This window comes from Choloepus didactylus, chromosome 26, assembly GCF_015220235.1.
Source record: "Choloepus didactylus isolate mChoDid1 chromosome 26, mChoDid1.pri, whole genome shotgun sequence".
NCBI lineage: Eukaryota > Metazoa > Chordata > Mammalia > Pilosa > Megalonychidae > Choloepus > Choloepus didactylus.
Genome location: NC_051332.1, coordinates 16,407,274 through 16,427,687, shown reverse-complemented (window position 1 = coordinate 16,427,687; position 20,414 = coordinate 16,407,274). Strand labels below are relative to the sequence as shown.

At 34.3% G+C, this 20,414-nt stretch overlaps 1 pseudogene; it reads left to right on the top strand.

Annotated features, from left to right (window-relative positions):
• The first annotated feature begins 9,533 nt into the window (after window positions 1-9,533).
• LOC119520798 lies at window positions 9,534-10,491 on the top strand (annotated as a pseudogene).
• Window positions 10,492-20,414: the final 9,923 nt, after the last annotated feature.

Sequence of the window (20,414 nt, the reverse complement as noted above, 5' to 3'; positions counted from 1 at the left end):
AAGAAATAATGTCAATTCTACACACTTCCAGACAAAGATCAGAAAATAATACATCTGAACTCATTGTATTAGGTCAAAATTTCTCTGATATTTATCAAATATTGTATCCTTTCCTTACAGTTTAGGATTTTCTATAGAGAATCATATCACCTATAAAAACAGACAGGGTTTTATTTCTTCCTATCCAATCAGGATTGCTTTTTTTTTTTTTTTAATATAAGGAACTGCAGCAGAGATTTGGACAGAAGACCAATATAAAAAAGTATAATTTTTGCACTAGCAATTTTTACAAAATCAGAAATTGAATTTTTAAATGTCATTCATTAAGGCATAAAAATATGAAACACTTAAAGATAAATACAATAAAATACATGCAGCACAAATATTCTTAAAAACTACAGAACATTGGCAAGAGAAATTAAAGAACATCTTAATATATAGAGTGAAACTGTGTTCAAAAATCAAAAGCATCAACCATTTTGAGATGGTAACCCTCCCTCCAAATTAATCCCTAGATTCAGTGCAATCACTCCAAAATCTGAGTAGATTTTTTTTTCAAAAATTTAAACCTAATTCTAATATTAATATGGAAATGCAAAGGACCTAGATCAGCCCACACAAATTTATAAAAGAACTAATTTGGTGAAATTATACTGTCTGATTTCAAGGTGTGTTATAAAGCTACATTAGTCAAATCAGTGTGGTATTTTAATAAAGATGAACAATTAGATCAATGGTAGAACCTGGAAAGTCCAGAATTACATACAAAGTGATGTAGGCAATTCAATGCAGAAAGAATAGTCTTTTCAACAAATGGTTTTGGAACAACTGGACATCCAAATGCACAGAAAATGTTGATACTTCTCACCTTATACAAAAATTCATTGAAAAAGGATCATAGATTTCCATGCAAAATAAAAATAAATTATTTAGAATAAAACATAGGGAAAAATCTCCATGGCCTTGGATTAACACAGAGTTGTTAGCTATGATATGAATTTCTGTTCCTTAAATAAATAAAATAAAATGGTAAATTAGACTTCATCAAAATGAAAACTTTTGCTCTAAGAGTGAGATTGTTAATATATTGAATGAACAAGTTACACTCAAAAAGAAAATATTTAAAAATCATATAGTTATTTAAAAACCACTATTCAGAGTACAAAATCCTCCCAAAGAACAAAATGAACTACCCAATAAAAAATGAACAAATACTTTATCAAGTATGATACACACATTGACAAAAAGTACATGAGCAAAAATGCTAGATACCATTAATTATTAGATGAATGCAAATGAAACTCACAATGGTATTGTTACATATTCACTAGAATGGTTAAACTTACAGACTGACCATATCAAGTGTTGGTGTGTATGTAGAGCAACCAAACTCTCATATATTGCTAGTGGGCATGTAAAATGGCAAAACCACTCTTGAAAAACATTTGGAAATTTCTTTAAAACATTAAATCAATACTTATGGTATGACCAGACATTCCACTGTTGTGCATATACCCAAAAGAATGAAAGCATTTTTCCATATAAAGATTTGTGCATGAATGATTAGAGCAGCTTTATTAGTAATAGCCAAAATATGGACACAAGAAAATGTCCATCATTCATTGGGGAATGGGTAAAAAAATGTGGAGTTTTCATATGTTAGAATATTCCTCAGAACAAAAAGAAGTATTGATATATGCAAAGTATAAATGAACCTCAGAATATATAATTTGAGTGGAAGGATCCTTGTCCCTCCCCTATGTAGTAGTTCATACTTTATGCTTCCATTTTACAAAATTCTAGAAAATTAAAATTAATCCATACTACCAAAAAGCAGACCAGGATTTTCTTGGGCATTGGCAGAGGGGCAGTATTGGGAATCACATCCCTTAAAAAAGGCATTTTCAGATACCAACCCCAGGTCCTGTGGGTGTGAACCCATTTATAAATAGGAACTTTGAAGATGTTATTAGTTAAGCTGTGCCCAAACTGAATGAAGGCACACCTTAATGTAATATGGCTGAAGTCCTTGTAAGCAAAGGAAATTGTCCACAGAAAGAGAAGCCACAGGAGATGCCAGAAGCTGGAAGTCAACAGAAGGAGGAAGAGAAAGAAGATGCTGCCATGTGCATTGCTGTGTGACTGAAAAGCCAAGGAACCTCCAAGATTGCCAGCCAGAAGATACCCACCACTTGGAGAAGCAAGCCTTCTAGGTTCTGAATCCATAAGCCAATAAATTCCTGTTGTTAATCCTACCCATTGTATGGTATTCATTTTAGTAGCTAGGAAATTAAAGCAGGCAGAAAGATAGAATTACAGAGGGCAGAGTCAGGAAACTTTGAGGGGGTGATGGATATACTTATTTTCTTCATTGTGATAATGGTTTTATATGTATATATAGGTCAAAACTTTTCACAATATATTAATGATGTACATTTTTTCTATTTGAATGACACTTCAAAACAGCTGTTAAAAATAAGTTATTTGATACTGATCCTGTTATTGCTTCTCAGGTCAATCTGGGGCTTCCAGATTTGGAAAAAAATCTAATGCCCATCTTCAAGTTTATTTGATCAGGAATACATTTAAACTTCCCAGATATGTGCCAACTTGCTATCTTCTCTCATTTAGAAAACCTGCAAGGTAATCTCATTTCTGGAAATAAGTTCATGAAATACATGAAAAAAAGATATTGGAAGGGGATTCTGGAAAAGAAGAGTGACAAAATGAACTCTCAGTAGAACATGGCAAGAACAGATATGAATTGGATCTGTTTGTGGGGGGAGAGTGGTTAGAGGTATGACCTCCTTTTCTGTATTAACACAGGGAAGCATGAGTGAAGTGTGCTCAGCATCAGCCATTATTTTGAAGTGCAAGACCAGCCAGATACTGGGTTGTGATATCCTTCATTCTGAAGTGCTAGAATCCTTCATTTACTTCATTTTAACTTCCAAAGTCTAGAAACAAGTATTAAACTTAGAAATATCTTTTTTTTTTTCAGGTACAGAACACAGGAGCATGCTCCTGTGTTTGTTAGCTGTTTGAGATAGCTTCTAACCTCTAGAAGCTTCAATGTTCTTATCTGCATAATAAAACTAGTAACATATTTCAAAATATGCATTATGGTCATGCCAAATGATGTAATGAACTTTGAGCACTTAATCTCTCAATAAATTAGTATTATTGTTATTTTGAACCAGATAAGATACTATAATAAATTGATTTCCTGAAGGTTTACCTGTGTGAAGAAAAGTTTTACATGTACAGATTTGTGTATAGTAGAGAGATATTGGTAAAGTGGACTTAAGGATATGCATTTTGAGCTGAGGCTATATAACTGTGACAGTACAGTGGTGGGCAGAAAGAACCTGATAGCAAAGAGAATAAAAGCTTTGCTATAATTTGAGTGTTGATTTCCTCTGAGACTTCCCTTATTTTTCAATTAACCATATATTGTTTTCTACCCTAATATGCATATGGGGGGAATGTTTATTCTTTTTTTCTTTTCTTTTCTTTTGTTTCCCATTTCATGATAGCAATACTAGTCCCTAGAAATAAATAATCATGTTCCAGTTTATTTTGCAGTTCACTGATTTTATTAGTCTATCTACTACACATCTAGCTAATTCTTGAAAATGATCCTTATTAGACAATAAACCTTGCCTTTGTTCCCTTGTCCTTCATCATCCCAGATTTTTCTGATAGCTTTCCTAATACTACTCCAGTCCACATTATCTGTTTTGCCATTCCTCAGGAAGTTAGATAAGCTCAGGGCCTGCAGGGTTTCCTGAACTGGGTCTGAAGATTACTTTTTGGGTTACCCAGAGAAACAGTGCCTGAGTCGGCCTAACTGAAAGTTATAAGATAAACACACAAAGGCATGAGGGACACTGCTGTGGCCAGTTGCTTTGGGGCATTTGATGAGGTTATGTATAGGAACATCTCAGGAAATATACTTCTAAGAACTTCCAAAGACATTAATTTTTGTGGTATCACATAAGTTTGTATTCTGTTTGACCAAACCAAATTTACTTCAGGCATATGCCTAAAAAAGATAACTTCTAGGATTTAAAACAGTGTTAGCTTTTGCAGGAATTTCAAAATCTTTTTAATTTACTTTCAGTCTGAGCTAGTGTGAAGATATTAAATCTGCATTCAAAAGTCCCAGCTTACTTTTCCATGAAATAAAAATCCACTTCTTGCAACCCTGATGGGTTTAGTGACTATGTAAAGTCCACTCTCCTTGCAAACCTGTAGAAAGTTCTAAGATATTTTGAGATTTTGTAAATATTTTTTGAAAATTAATGTACTTGTCTTGGAGTTACTGCTTTGTATTCTTTGCATTTATTTTATTTCTTTTCACTTTCCTTTCACTGGTGTTAGATTGTATTTAATTTCATGTTCTTTCATTTCTGACATATTTGTGTCTTTATACTTAAAATAGATTTTCTGTAGGATGTTTATACTTGGATTGTGCTTTTTGTATATGTTGTGACAGTCTGTCTTTTAACTGGAATGTTTATATCATTTCCATAGAATATGTTTACTGTTATTATTGGGTTTATGTTTATCTTCTTTCTCTTTATCTGTGTATACTATGTCTTCTTATATTTTTTTGTCTGCCTTGTCTGGGGTCAATTGAATATTTTTATGATTCTGTAAGAACAAATGCAAATTAAAAATATAATGATAATAAAGGTCTGAAGTCTCCCAGTGGAAAATAAGATCAGAGACTTCCTCTTCCCTTCCATCTCTCTACATTAGTTTAGAAAACACATAATTTTATTTTCTCTTTTTCTTTATCCATTTAAAATGGACATAAATTTAAAGATATGTAAAAAGTTGAAAAGCCTCTGGTAAATTTCACTACAAAATAAGGTCTCTACAATGAAGGAATTCTCTCCTTTGAAATGTAATAAAGGAAGGCTTAGCCTTCTCTTTTGTCACAGATTCGTAGGAAGAAATTCACTTAACTTCTATGGGAGTCCTGACTCCAAGTTTCAAACTTACATTCAAAATATCTTGAGAATGTATATGCAGTGTGTTGCATCTGCTCAGTCACATAAAAAATGTGAGCTTCCTTCTGCTGTTGCAATATCTTTGTAGATCACCTGTGATGCATCACATTCTGATTTAATGCTTGTTCATAATAAAATGGTTTTTCTTTCTCTTCTAGGTATGTGAAGAGGTACTCTGGGTAATGGGATTTTGTTTTTAATTATACTTTCCCAGTGATTCCATCCTATCTTCCTTGTTGGCTTAGGAGCTATAACTTTGTTTTTCTCCTTAGGGGTTGTTTTGTTGTTTATAGCCTTAAATTATCACAGCTACCTTCAAGTGATTTTAAACCACTTCAGGTATAGTATACTTTTACTCTTACAATTGTGTGTGTGTGTGTGTGTGTGTGTGTGTGTGTGTGTTGGTATGAAATTTAGGGCAGATAATTCTGAATTTATACACTTTTTGGTTCTATAACACTGGGAAATGACTGATAGTAATTGGAATAGAGGACTGCCTTTGTTTATTTCTTGACTTCCTTTAACTCTCTAACACCTTTTCAACAAAAGGCATTGATTCCATTCTACCTAACAATAGGAGCAGGAAATTTGTTTTAATTTCCATATGTTTTGCTTATTCTGTTTAACTATGCCTCCCACAGTCTAACACTCCATTTTGGCAAAGACAGTTCATTGCTGTTGGGTATGGCTAATGGTCCAAGGGACAGTGCAGAAGCATGTCATGGATTTAATTATTACTTGACCCTCTCTTCCTGTTGGATTTTTTTTCCATTTTGTTCTTTCGAGGAAAATATCTCTAGCTGACAGAATTTCCTGAGCTTCTCTGTGTCTGAATAACAGTACTCCTCTCTAGAGACATAGTGTCCAGAGCCTGACTAATGCAAAATGGGAAAGCAAATTTGCAGTCTAAAAATTCCCAGGAAGGATGAGGAATATAACCTTGGACAACTGGTTAAGATTGTTTGGTAAGGTTCTTTTAAGAAATGCTTCTGGATAAAAAAGTTATGATAAATTTCAGAGTCATAAAAAACTCTTATGCTCTCCTCTGAGTTTATATCTGGCAGTTCCAGAGCATTTTTTTTAAAGCATAGACTTAAAAGAGATGACTCCTATATATGTACATGTTGTACTAACAGATAATTCTAAATTTTCTTGTTTTCTTTTGAATATGAGCAGATGCTGAGTTGTATCAGCATTTAAAATCCTAGACCACTCTTCTATGGAATGAATACACACTTCTCTGTAAATCCAGGAAATGTCAGGTGTAACTACATTTTCACTCTCCTTTGAAAACATTGGGTTTTTGTCCTGGAAGTGGACAGAAAGCAATGCTGAAGATATTTTCAGAGAATTGACCTAGATTTGCTTGAACTCCTGGTTTATAGGCTTACATTTTATGTAAATGAGGGGCCAATCTGCACCAAATCATTTTCTTGAGCAACTTCAAACTAACTTGAGGGCCACCCTCAATTGAAATGCAGGTATACATCCTTATATCCTTGTTTATAATTTATTCTATTAATTTAAGGCAATGAATTATGAAATATGACATATCACATTTTAGAAAAAATAAAAAACATTATTTCAAAATGTTCAGTTTTGATTGTATATTATCAGCAGTGTTTAATCTTTTGGATTATGCATTTAAAATAATGAAATCTTCAGATTGTAGTACCATTGCAGCCTCCACTCTTTGAAGAAATTCCTACCTTTCAAAAAACCATTCTTTTGAAATTGTCTACATACTCAGAATCATGTAAGGTACATTTATAGTGAGTACATCCTGATACCACCAAATGTTCATATTTTGTTTCAATAATTGTTGACCTACAGGAAAATACAGTTATACAGAGCTGAGAGTTCATTATAAGGAGCAAACAAAATTGCAAGTAATACTACAGAAGTGTAATTGACATTTTTATTTAATTGTAACACATTTGAATTTAATTAATAGCACTGAATTATATAAATGAATGTGGTTAAAGGGGAATTTTTAGGTTGTATGCATGTTATTGGAATAAAAATTTAAAAATAAAACAGGATTGTTCCACACAAACAGTGAACTCTAATGTAAACTATGGACTGCAGTTAATAATATGATAATAGTAATATTTTCTCATCAATTGTAACAAAGGTACCACACTATGCAAGGTGTTGGTAATAGGGGTTTCATAAGATTTCTGCATTTTCTGCATGATTTCTCTGCAAAATTACAAATTGTCTAATAAAAAATTAAAATTAAACCACAATGCAAAGTACAATTCAGAAAACCAAAAAAAGAGAAGCAAATAAACCCACCAGGATACTGATATAATATAGTCAATGATTATGAAACACCCAACCTAACAGGAGATTTCTTATAATCTCATGTTTCCCTGAATAATGTATCTATATGCACTTTAATAGATGTTGAAACTCAAATTTAGAGAGTGCTAATATCTTGCCTGAGTAAGTACTGCTAGCATGAATGGAGGAATTCAAAGTAATCTTATTTACTCCTGCTAAAATGTAAATTATACAAAACAGTTGTTGGAAATAAGGTATGGAGTTTGTCTAAGTGAATTTAGGATGATTATCATCTCCTACTAATCTGGAACAGATTTTTAGACCTGAAGACAACTTCTATGTAAATTTTAAACAGCAAAGATGAGAAAGAACAAAAAATTAGCTGCACTTCTGTCCCATTTCACCAGATGTCAAACATCTGAATATTGGAAATATCTAAATTGCCCATGTCAATCAGAAGTGTTCTAATGTATAGGCTAAGCTTGAATGATAGTAGTTTATCATCCACATTATTTAATTATCCTCAACATTTCTTTCTATATTGTGTTTGTAACCATTTATATAATTCATAATTATTTCCTTTCTGTATTTATGAGTTAAATGCTTTGAAAGTTTCAAAGAAGCTCATGTTTAAAGTCATATCCATTTATGATCTAAAATCTACTCAAGTATTACCAGTAATATAACTACACAATTTGGAAATACTGGATTTGTTAAGATGTGCATACTGTTACTTTGAAAAGGTCTGCATTGTTAAAATTTTGTCTGTGTGATCCAGATTTGGCAGTCACACCAGATCTAGGAGAAAGGTGGAAAACCCACCTGATTCTACCTAAGTCCTAACCACTGGAAGAGAAAAGCACTCAGAAGAGCAGCTCCTCTGAAGAAAATTCCATCATTGCCTTTGTGGCAGTCCTGTTCTAGTCATAAGGAAAATAATATATGTTTCATGTTGTATAATTCATGCAATTATTATTATTGCATGTGATATTATAACAGTGATATAGTTCCTGACCACAATATTTACAGTTAAATTATGTGACATGATCTTTTTTTTTGCCTTGGTTATTTTTTTATTCAGTTTTATTGTAATATATTCACATACCATATAATCACCCACAGTGTACAATCAGTTGTTCAACAGTACTATCATATAGTTGTGCATTCATCACCAAAATCAATTTTTCAACATTTTCATACTTAAATACCTCTTCTTCTACAATTCAATATCTGTCTGGTCCTTCTCTGATCCATACCCACCTCCAGAGTTCTGAACAGCTCAAGGTTATCCCCCTTTTTTGTTGAATATCTGGGGAGAAGTTTTCAGCAGCTGTTTATTTTGCCATGTTGATTGACATCATCTCTTATTTTTTAATTTTTGGTGTCTATAATTTTTTCTAACAGAACCCATAAATTGTACTGCATTCAACCTACTTGTGCATTTCAATTAGTATTTTCTTTCCTTATTTGCATCACTAATTGTATCCATAAAAACTCTTTCTCACTAAAATTCAAAGAAAAGAGATAAATAATTTTTATAATTTGTCTCAATTATCAGTCATTGGCAAAAATTCTAATATTTACTGTATGTATTTCAACAATATTTTGTCTTGTAACACAGCCAGCAAGATTCATTTTCCAAGTCCAATTTGCAGTTCTCCTTCTCAATTCAAGGATCATAACCCCAATGCAAATCATGCAGATCACAGATTAGGCTTTTTTATTTTTTAAATGCAACCACAATTCTTAATTATATGCATGCAGAAAATTCAGGGTGGTGATCCATATCATTCTGGGGTAAGGGAACATGACATAAAAAGAAAACTGCCATGAATAAAGAATGCAACTGAAAATTAACCATAAAATGAATTCCTGAATTTTTAAATCAATGTCCCTTGCTATGTAAGTATTATTAATGACAGTAATAGAGTATTTTTCTGTGTGGAAGTATCAATACTGGTCATTACATTTTCAAAACTGAATAATATGTATCTTTAGTATCTTCAGTATAAAAAGAGAGTATTTGAAATAGTAAAAACTATTAGGGAACTCAGCTATGTTTCCAAGAGCAAATATATTCAATAATAATAATTCATGATTAAATTTGTGTGATTTGTTGAGAATTTTTATATGATTAGGATTACACTGTAAATATTTTCATCCAAAAGCATGTTTTCTTTTTTTCCAGGGTCTCAACTATTTGTATATTACATAGAATTAATGTTATATATGGAAATTCAGAGAAACATTTCAGAATTTATTCTTTTAGGGATGTCTTATAATAAGAATATACAAATATTTTGCTTTGTGCTCTTCTTATTTTATGTTGCCCTCCTGGTGGGAAACCTTCTGATTCTTATCTCCATTAGATGCAGCCCTCTTTTTCACAACCCATGTACTATTTCCTCATCCATTTATCCTCTATGGACATCTGCTATACTTCCAGTGTTACACCCAAACTGATAAGTGACTTGTTGTTAGTGGGGACAAAAAATGTCTCCTACAGTTATTGCACATAACAGGTCTTTTCCATGCATTTCTTTGGAATTATTGAAATCTTCATTCTTGTAGTCACAGCCTTTGATCATTATGTTGCCATCCACAAACCTCTCCACTACATGACTATCATGAATAAGACAAGATGCCATTTGCTGGGGCTGGTGGGGCTGTCCACTCTTTCTCACAGTTTTCTATGATAACATGGTTGCCTTTTTGTGGCCCCAATGAAATTGACAACTACTATTGTGATAATTTCCCTTTACTGAAAGTTACCTGTACTGATACCTACATCACTGGTGTCCTTGTGGTTGCCAATTCTGGAATGGTTGCTTTAATAACCTTTGTCCTATTATTTTAATCTTATTTCATTATATTATTCACCTTAAGAAACCACTCAGCTGATGGATAATGCAGAGCTCTAGCTACTTTTGGGTCTCACATCATTGTGGTAGTCTTATTTTTTGGGCCTTCAATCTTTGCCTACCTCAGACCACCTACAACTTACCCTGAAGATAAAATATTTGCTCTTTTTTACACCATCATTGCCCCTATGTTCATTCACTTGATCTACACTGTGAGAAATGCAGAGATGAAAAACACCATGAAAAAGGTTTGGTGTCAAAATATAGAATCAGAAGAAAAATATAATCAATTTATCCTGCTCAATATGCTAAACAGCTTTATGTAGGAGTAAATGTGGACTTATAATTAGAGAGCTCTATTAGCTGTTAGATCACTGTAGTCAGCTCCTTCATTTTATAAATATCAGAATGGCTGAGGTGGAGAATTATGACTCAAGTAACTAGTGGGACTGAGTTTGCATAGGGGTATATCTGTATTAAAAATATTCTGGCCCAAAGAAAGGGTTGTTTCATATTGAACAGTCATTTCTAAGGCTGAAGTTGAATTTTAATCATAATTTGCATGCATTTATTTTACATGGCAGTCAGAAAACTTATTGAACTTCTGTAGAAATGGAGGAGATAAAACATGGTTTTAAGAATATATCTATAAAATTGAGGTTTATTTGCTGAAAGAATATTCAATTAAATTTTATATGAAGGTGCTCTGCAATAAATATGTAATGAAGGCATCTGCATAGTAGAATATGGTGTAAAGTACAAAGAAAAAGAGAATGGCCATACTTGTCCTCTGAGAGCTCCAGACCCCCACACTCTCTTCCCCTTCCTAATGAAAAGTGTTATAGGCAGGGGGAAATAAGTGTATGAAGGGCCTGTTGGCAGTTGATGCTTCTGCTATAGTGTTAATCACATTACATGTATTCAGAATGTGGAAAGGCAGGATGAAAAAATTAATGAATTTTATTCCCTTCCAGTGGAACTCCATTAGGTGAATGGCTATAAGACTGCATTTGGTGAAAAGACTGCTACTTTCAACTTATCCTGATATATTGATATGATAAATTAATTCAATAACTTTAAGTGGGCAAAGAATATGGCCAAGAGAAAGGATGTTAAAAAAAAGGATTTCTCCTTTAGCATATTTATTTTTGTATATATTCTCTTTCATTTAGAGAGAAAGGAAAAAATTGTATGTGGTATTAAAATATTTTAAAACAGTGCCACATGTGTTGACATTGTGAAGGATAAATTTCTGGGTGACTTTTCCTAGGAGAACCAGAAGAAAATGTAAAATTTAAATAAATAAATAGAATGCATCTAAATAGGCTATGAAATAGGAATACAAAACCATAAGATGGGTAACTGTGTAATGTTAACATGGGAGGTATTGAAAAAAATAAATATTATCAAAAAAATAATTGTAACAACCATAGTAAATGAAGGAGAATGAAAAGGAGAGGAAATGATATGGGATCAAATTATAGCAGATTTATATAAAAGAGGAATTACATAAATTACCTTATGGATGCATTACTAATAAATAAATGGATATTGTATTGGGCTAGACCACTTCTCTAATATATCAAGTATTAGTTGACAATGCAGCAATTCTACAGGTTTGAAGAGGAAGAAATTTTGAATTTAAGTATTATTCCTAGTTGAATTTCAAATATGCAGGAAAGAAAAAGACATTTCACATTTGTTTTGCTTCATAATATGTTCTACCCATAGACTAAAATAAATAAAAAACTTAGGGGGAATTCAGAATATAAATTATTGATGTATTTTGTTTGCATGATCAAAGGCCATGCTGGGGCAAAAGTATGAGCATCAAAGCAAAAATCAATAAACCTTGATTTGAATTCCATTCTGCAATTTGTTTACTGTATGTCTCTGGCCAAACCAAAACAGTTCTGAGACTTGTATTTTTTCAATTGTTTACATAATCTGAGAAGTAAAGTTATGAATATCACTTAAATATAAGATAAAAATTGAGATCACCTGTGAACAAAAATTGACTTGTGGTTAAGATAGATGGGATAATTATTAATTAGGTCATTAAACAATTACATCAGAAAGAATACAATGATGTCCATATTTTTCTTGGATATAGCTCTGTGCTGATGGGAATTTCTTTTCCAACATCTTCTTGAAGAAAGAATCCACACTTAAGATACCTTGTTATTCAGGTTAACATGAATCATAAGAGATCTTCCCAAACTATGAAAATTGAGGTTAACTATGTAACAAAACACCTCTACTATGAAAATCACACTAAATTATCATCAGAATTGCTAACATTTCATCCATATCCAACCTACCCAAAAAATGTTTCATGGATACACCCAGCTGTGCTTTTTTACTGAAACATCACAGCAGCCTTTACACAGAGAATGTTCTTCTCCTTTCAGCACCATTGCACCTATGGGTTTCTGCTCTACATTAACTAACCCACTCCTCATTTTTGACTCATAACTTACTTATATTTACATTGACTCCTCAAATTTGACTACACCTATTTAGAGACATTCCTAATGAAGCCACATCAGCTGAAGGGATCCTCTTTTAATTGATGGAATGAACAAGAAAGTGGGATTCTTTATTATATAATTTGATTTTTCACTGATGCCAATTTAATATTGACATAGCATTTTTTATTTTTTTTGTATCAAATCATAAAAAAATGAAGTTTGGGGTGGCAATATAATTTACATTAATAATTAATGGAAATTAATCTAATGTGTGAAGTAAAGTATAAAATTAGGAAAATGGAGGTGTAAAATATTCATAGCATGAAGTTCCAAAGCACATACATTGTTCAAATATGTAAAGAACTCAGAATAAAATATTATAAAATGCAATTTTATCACTGACCAGAGGAGTGCAATTACATTTTTATCTTCTGTTTTTCTGTCTTTTTCATGATTTAGTGACAACATGAATAAAAACTTGTTTTATTGATAGGTATAAAAGTAATATGCAGAAAAAAATTTATAGCTCCTTAGAAGGATAATATATTTTAACATGCATTTTATAAATTGATAGCTTTTAGAAGCCAGAACCAAAAGACATGTGGGGAAATTTTCACCTTGGGGAGTGGGGAATCCATGGGAGCAAATGTTGTTACTGCATGAAGAATTAAGGCTAGAAAGATCCAGTCAGGGGCCACAAACCAGAGGTCAGGAATATCTGCAAGGGGTATAGAAGGAAAGCTGGGAGGGGATCCAAGGAAAACATTCTCTGTTAAGAGGAGGAGAAAATGTGAAAACACAGTCTAAACTGGAAGAAGAATTTAGAAGGAAAGTAAAATTGAAAATAAAGATAAATGTCTAAAAATTGTTTTCTAGAATTTTAGGATATAGATTGCACAAAAATAAAATACCTAGAATTGCTTTCAAGTTCAGTCTTTAGATGCAAATCAAATCTCACATTCTGGTTAGCTTTAGTGCTTTGGATTATAGTTTTAGGTTTCTGTATTATTATTTTTCACCCCTTTAAATTAAGAAATATAATACATATAGTTAAGTGAAATAAATTACAAGACATATCTCTGTAACCTCCACATTAATCAGGAAGTAGAGCACTGCCATGATCTCCAAAGCCCATAACACATTTGCCTTTACTGATCTTAATCTTTCCCCTTCCCTGGAATTAGCTATTTTCCTTTCTAATTAGGATGTTATGAGTATTAAATGAGAGCACTTGTTATATGGACCACAGTAAGTGCACAATGCAAATTTGTTTTATTCTGCTCACACTCTGAAAGCAGCTTTAACTTTGGATACAGATGTGAAAGAATAAATGAAGGAAAGAAAAGGAATTGGGGAAAATTAAAATATATTTAAAATATGTTCTGCTGTGCCATTTTTATCTTCCCTGAATTATTCTAACGGGAGTTCATAGACTACCTACAGAGTAAGTTTTGTGTTCATATGTTTTCAAAAAATCAGCCCAAATTATATTAGAAAATAAACATGAAAAACAAAACAAAACAAAATTCCAATATCTTAGAGAACCTGATAGAAGCACATTTAAAGAGATTAAGACCGTCATCTAAAATAAGTATCAAAGATGCTCTTTCCTCCTGAGAAAAGAATATAGAATGGAAAAGGTCTTCAAAGCCAAAGCCCTTCGAATTTGTTTTCATCAAAAACTCTGCATAGCCAGAGAATTCAGTCACTGTGTCCCAGGAGGATGCGTAATGACAAAGATGCCTAAGTCACATGTACCTGGGTTAATTGTGATTCACATACTAATTGATATCTGGATTCTATCCTAGTTTTGCATTTGGACTGATAAATTGATCTAAATGAAACTCACATAGGAGTTGGCTATGTGGGAAGTTAATTCCAGACAATATGCAAGGAATAGCCAAATCCCTAGGATAAAAGGAATGTAGATATAGAATTGTTAATTCATTCAGTGTCTCAGTGAATCATGTGACCTTGGACACCTTTAGGAATAATTTTAGTGATCATGATTTGACTCTCAAAATACAAATTATCCTACTTCTCTTCAAACCTTTGCTCTAAGTGTATTACCTTCCATTATTTGTGTGAACACTAGTTAAATCACTGCTAACAGTTGCACCTTTAATTTTACAAGGTTTTCTTCTATGACTATTAGGATAAATTAGTGCATATTATTATTAAGTGCATATTGTTAGGAATTAGTGCATATTGTTAATAGCACTAATGTTGAGTGAAATATAAATTCACAAAGATGAAATAATAATATGAGCAGTAGGAGAATGACTAGCACTTCAATGAGGATAGATGGACAATATTGAGAAGGAAAGCATGTGAATGGACTCAGCAATTGAAGTGGAAGCCAGAGAACATGTGTGGTGAATTGCATCTCCTCCCTTCCCATATCCTGCCTGAATGTGTGATATATACTGAATTTATTTTTCACTCCATTGTATAAATAGTTTTTGAAATAGATAAGTTTTAATACAGACATACTTTCTGATTTTCATAGACTTACTTGTTTTGAAATTAAGATAGGAATAAATTCCAGGAGTTGCTCATTTACTGTTTGATGAGATGTTCTAAAAGAACATGCACAATGGTCAGTGATAGGGAAATGATATTTAGCAAGGTGGCAGATTTAAAATAAGAAGAAACCCTAAGGTTTTAGGTAGAAAATCAAGAATTGATCAAGAATAAAAAAGGTAATATACAGGTTTTTAAAGAAGTGAGAAGACCAAAATTGCAAGGCAGGCCTAAGAATTAATTTAATCAAAGTTCCCATGCAAGTCATTAAAAATCAAATGGGGAGGCGGGGCAAGATGGCAGACTGGTGAGCTGTATGTTTTAGTTACTCCTCCAGGAAAGTAGGTAAAAAGCCAGGAACTGCGTGGACTGGACACCACAGAGCAATCTGTCTTTGGGCATACATCATACAACACTCATGAAAACGTGGAACTGCTGAGATCAGCGAAATCTGTAAGTTTTTGCGGCCAGGGGACCCGCGCCCCTCCCTGCCAGGCTCAGTCCCGGGGGAGGAGGGGCTGTCAGCTCCGGGAAGGAGAAGGGAGAATTGCAGTGGCTGCTCTTATCGGAAACTCATTCTACTGATTCAAACTCCAACCATAGATAGACTGAGACCAGACACCAGAGACTCTGAGAGCAGCCAGCCCAGCAGAGAGGAGACAGGCATAGAAAAAAAACAACACGAAAAACTCCAAAATAAAAGCAGAGGATTTTTGGAGTTCTGGTGAACACAGAAAGGGGAAGGGCGGAGATCAGGCCTTGAGGCGCATATGCAAATCCCGAAGCAAAGCTGATCTCTCTGCCCCATGCACCTTTCCTTAATGGCCCTGGTTGCTTTGTCTATTAGCATTTCAATAACCCATTAGATCTCTGAGGAGGGCCGTTATTTTTTGTTTGTTTTTTTTGTTTTTTTTTTTTTTTTAAATCCTTTTTGCTTTTTCTAAAACAATTACTCTAAGAAGCTCAATACAGAAAGCTTCAAAGAATTGAAATTTGGGCACGTCAAGTCAAGAGCAGAACTAAGAGAGCTCTGAGACAAAAGGCAATAATCCAGTGGCTGAGAAAATTCACTAAACAACACAACTTCCCAAGAAAAGGGGGGTGTCCGCTCACAGCCACCATCCTGGTGGACAGGAAACACTCCTGCCCATCGCCAGCCCCATAGCCCAGAGCTGCCACAGACAACCCAGTGTGACGGAAGTGCTTCAAATAACAGGCACACACCACAAAACTGGGCGTGGACATTAGCCTTCCCTGCAACCTCAGCTGAATCTCCCAGAGCTGGGAAGGTGGAGCAGTGTGAATTAACAAAGCCCCATTCAGCCATCATTTGAGCAGACTGGGAGCCTCCCTACACAGCCCAGCAGCCCAGAACTGCCCTGGGGGGACAGGCACTCACCTGTGACATAGCACAGTCATCCCTCAACAGAGGACCCGGGGTGCACAGCCTGGAAGAGGGGCCCACTTGCAAGTCTCAGGAGCCATACGCCAATACCAAAGACTTGTGGGTCAGTGGCAGAGACAAACTGTGGCAGGACTGAACTGAAGGATTAGACTATTGCAGCAGCTTTAAAACTCTAGGATCATCAGGGAGATTTGATTGTTAGGGCCACCCCCCCTCCCCGACTGCCCAGAAACACGCCCCACATACAGGGCAGGCAACACCAACTACACACGCAAGCTTGGTACACCAATTGGACCCCACAAGACTCACTCCCCCACTCACCAAAAAGGCTAAGCAGGGGAGATCTGGCTTGTGGAGAACAGGTGGCTCGTGGACGCCACCTGCTGGTTAGTTAGAGAAAGTGTACTCCACGAAGCTGTAGATCTGATAAATTAGAGATAAGGACTTCAATAGGTCTACAAATCCTAAAAGAACCCTATCAAGTTCAGCAAATGCCATGAGGCCAAAAACAACAGAAAATTATAAAGCATATGAAAAAACCAGACGATATGGATAACTCAAGCCCAAGCACCCAAATCAAAAGACCAGAAGAGACACACCACCTAGAGCAGCTACTCAAAGAACTAAAGATGAACAATGAGACCCTAGTACGGGATATGAAGGAAATCAAGAAGACCCTAGAAGAGCATAAAGAAGACATTGCAAGACTAAATAAAAAAATGGATGATCTTATGGAAATTAAAGAAACTGTTGACCAAATTAAAAAGATTCTGGACACTCATAGTACAAGACTAGAGGAAGTTGAACAACGAATCAGTGACCTGGAAGATGACAGAATGGAAAATGAAAGCATAAAAGAAAGAATGGGGAAAAAAATTGAAAAACTCGAAATGGACCTCAGGGATATGATAGATAATATGAAACGTCCGAATATAAGACTCATTGGTGTCCCAGAAGGGGAAGAAAAGGGTAAAGGTCTAGGAAGAGTATTCAAAGAAATTGTTGGGGAAAACTTCCCAAATCTTCTAAACAACATAAATACACAAATCATAAATGCTCAGCGAACTCCAAATAGAATAAATCCAAAAAAACCCACTCCGAGACATATACTGATCACACTGTCAAACATAGAAGAGAAGGAGCAAGTTCTGAAAGCAGCAAGAGAAAAGTAATTCACCACATACAAAGGAAACAGCATAAGACTAAGTAGTGACTACTCAGCAGCCACCATGGAGGCAAGAAGGCAGTGGCACGATATATTTAAAATTCTGAGTGAGAGGAATTTCCAGCCAAGAATACTTTATCCAGCAAAGCTCTCCTTCAAATTTGAGGGAGAGCTTAAATTTTTCACAGACAAAGAAATGCTGAGAGAATTTGCTAACAAGAGACCTGCCCTACTGGAGATACTAAAGGGAGCCCTACAGACAGAGAAACAAAGACAGGACAGAGAGACCTGGAGAAAGGTTCAGTACTAAAGAGATTCGGTATGGGTACAATAAAGGATATTAATATAGAGAGGGAAAAATATGGCAAACATAATCCAAAGGATAAGATGGCCGATTCAAGAAATGCCTTCACGGTTTTAACGTTGAATGTAAATGGATTAAACTCCCCAATTAAAAGATATAGATTCGCAGAATGGATCAAAAAAAATGAACCATCAATATGTTGCATACAAGAGACTCATCTTAGACACAGGGACACAAAGAAACTGAAAGTGAAAGGATGGAAAAAATATTTCATGCAAGCTACAGCCAAAAGAAAGCAGGTGTAGCAATATTAATCTCAGATAAAATAGACTTCAAATGCAGGGATGTTTTGAGAGACAAAGAAGGCCACTACATACTAATAAAAGGGGCAATTCAGCAAGAAGAAATAACAATCGTAAATGTCTATGCACCCAATCAAGGTGCCACAAAATACATGAGAGAAACATTGGCAAAACTAAAGGAAGCAATTGATGTTTCCACAATAATTGTGGGAGATTTCAACACATCACTCTCTCCTATAGATAGATCAACCAGACAGAAGACCAATAAGGAAATTGAAAACCTAAACAATCTGATAAATGAATTAGATTTAACAGACATCTACAGGACATTACATCCCAAATCACCAGGATACACATACTTTTCTAGTGCTCACGGAACTTTCTCCAGAATAGATCATATGCTGGGACATAAAACAAGCCTCAATAAATTTAAAAAGATTGAAATTATTCAAAGCACATTCTCTGACCACAATGGAATACAATTAGAAGTCAATAACCATCAGAGACTTAGAAAATTCACAAATACCTGGAGGTTAAACAACACACTCCTAAACAATCAGTGGGTTAAAGAAGAAATAGCAAGAGAAATTGCTAAATATATAGAGACGAATGAAAATGAGAACACAACATACCAAAACCTATGGGATGCAGCAAAAGCAGTGCTAAGGGGGAAATTTATAGCACTAAATGCATATATTAAAAAGGAAGAAAGAGCCAAAATCAAAGAACTAATGGATCAACTGAAGAAGCTAGAAAATGAACAGCAAACCAATCCTAAACCAAGTACAAGAAAAGAAATAACAAGGATTAAAGCAGAAATAAATGACATAGAGAACAAAAAAACAATATAAAGGATAAATATCACCAAAAGTTGGTTCTTTGAGAAGATCAACAAGATTGACAAGCCCCTAGCTAGACTGACAAAATCAAAAAGAGAGAAGACCCATATAAACAAAATAAAGAATGAAAAAGGTAACATAACTGCAGATCCTGAAGAAATTAAAAAAATTATAAGAGGATATTATGAACAACTGTGTGGCAACAAACTGGATAATGTAGAAGAAATGGACAATTTCCTGGAAACATATGAACAACCTAGACTGACCAGAGAAGAAATAGAAGACCTCAATCAACCCATCACAAGCAAAGAGATCCAATCAGTCATCAAAAATCTTCCCAGAAATAAATGCCCAGTGCCAGATGGCTTCACAGGGGAATTCTACCAAACTTTCCAGAAAGAACTGACACCAATCTTACTCAAACTCTTTCAAAACATTGAAAAAAATGGAACACTACCTAACTCATTTTATGAAGCTAACATCAATCTAATACCAAAACCAGGCAAAGATGCTACAAAAAAGGAACACTACCGGCCAATCTCCCTAATGAATATAGATGCAAAAATCCTCAACAAAATACTTGCAAATCGAATCCAAAGACACATTAAAAAAATCATACACCATGACCAAGTGGGGTTCATTCCAGGCATGCAAGGATGGTTCAACATAAGAAAAACAATCAATGTATTACAACACATTAAAAACTCGAAAGGGAAAAATCAATTGATCATCTCAATAGATGCTGAAAAAGCATTTGACAAAATCCAACATCCCTTTTTGATAAAAACACTTCAAAAGGTAGGAATTGAAGGAAACTTCCTCAACATGATAAAGAGCATGTATGAAAAACCCACAGCCAGCATAGTACTCCATGGTGAGAGACTGAAAGCCTTCCCTCTAAGATCAGGAACAAGACAAGGATGCCCGCTGTCACCACTGTTATTCAACATTGTGCTGAAAGTGCTAGCCAGGGCAATCCGGCAAGACAAAGAAATAAAAGGCATCCAAATTGGAAAAGAAGAAGTAAAACTGTCATTGTTTGCAGATGATATGATCTTATATCTAGAAAACCCTGAGAAATCGACGATACACCTACTAGAGCTAATAAACAAATTTAGCAAAGTAGCAGGATACAAGATTAATGCACATAAGTCAGTAATGTTTCTATATGCTAGAAATGAACAAACTGAAGAGACACTCAAGAAAAAGATACCATTTTCAATAGCAACTAAAAAAATCA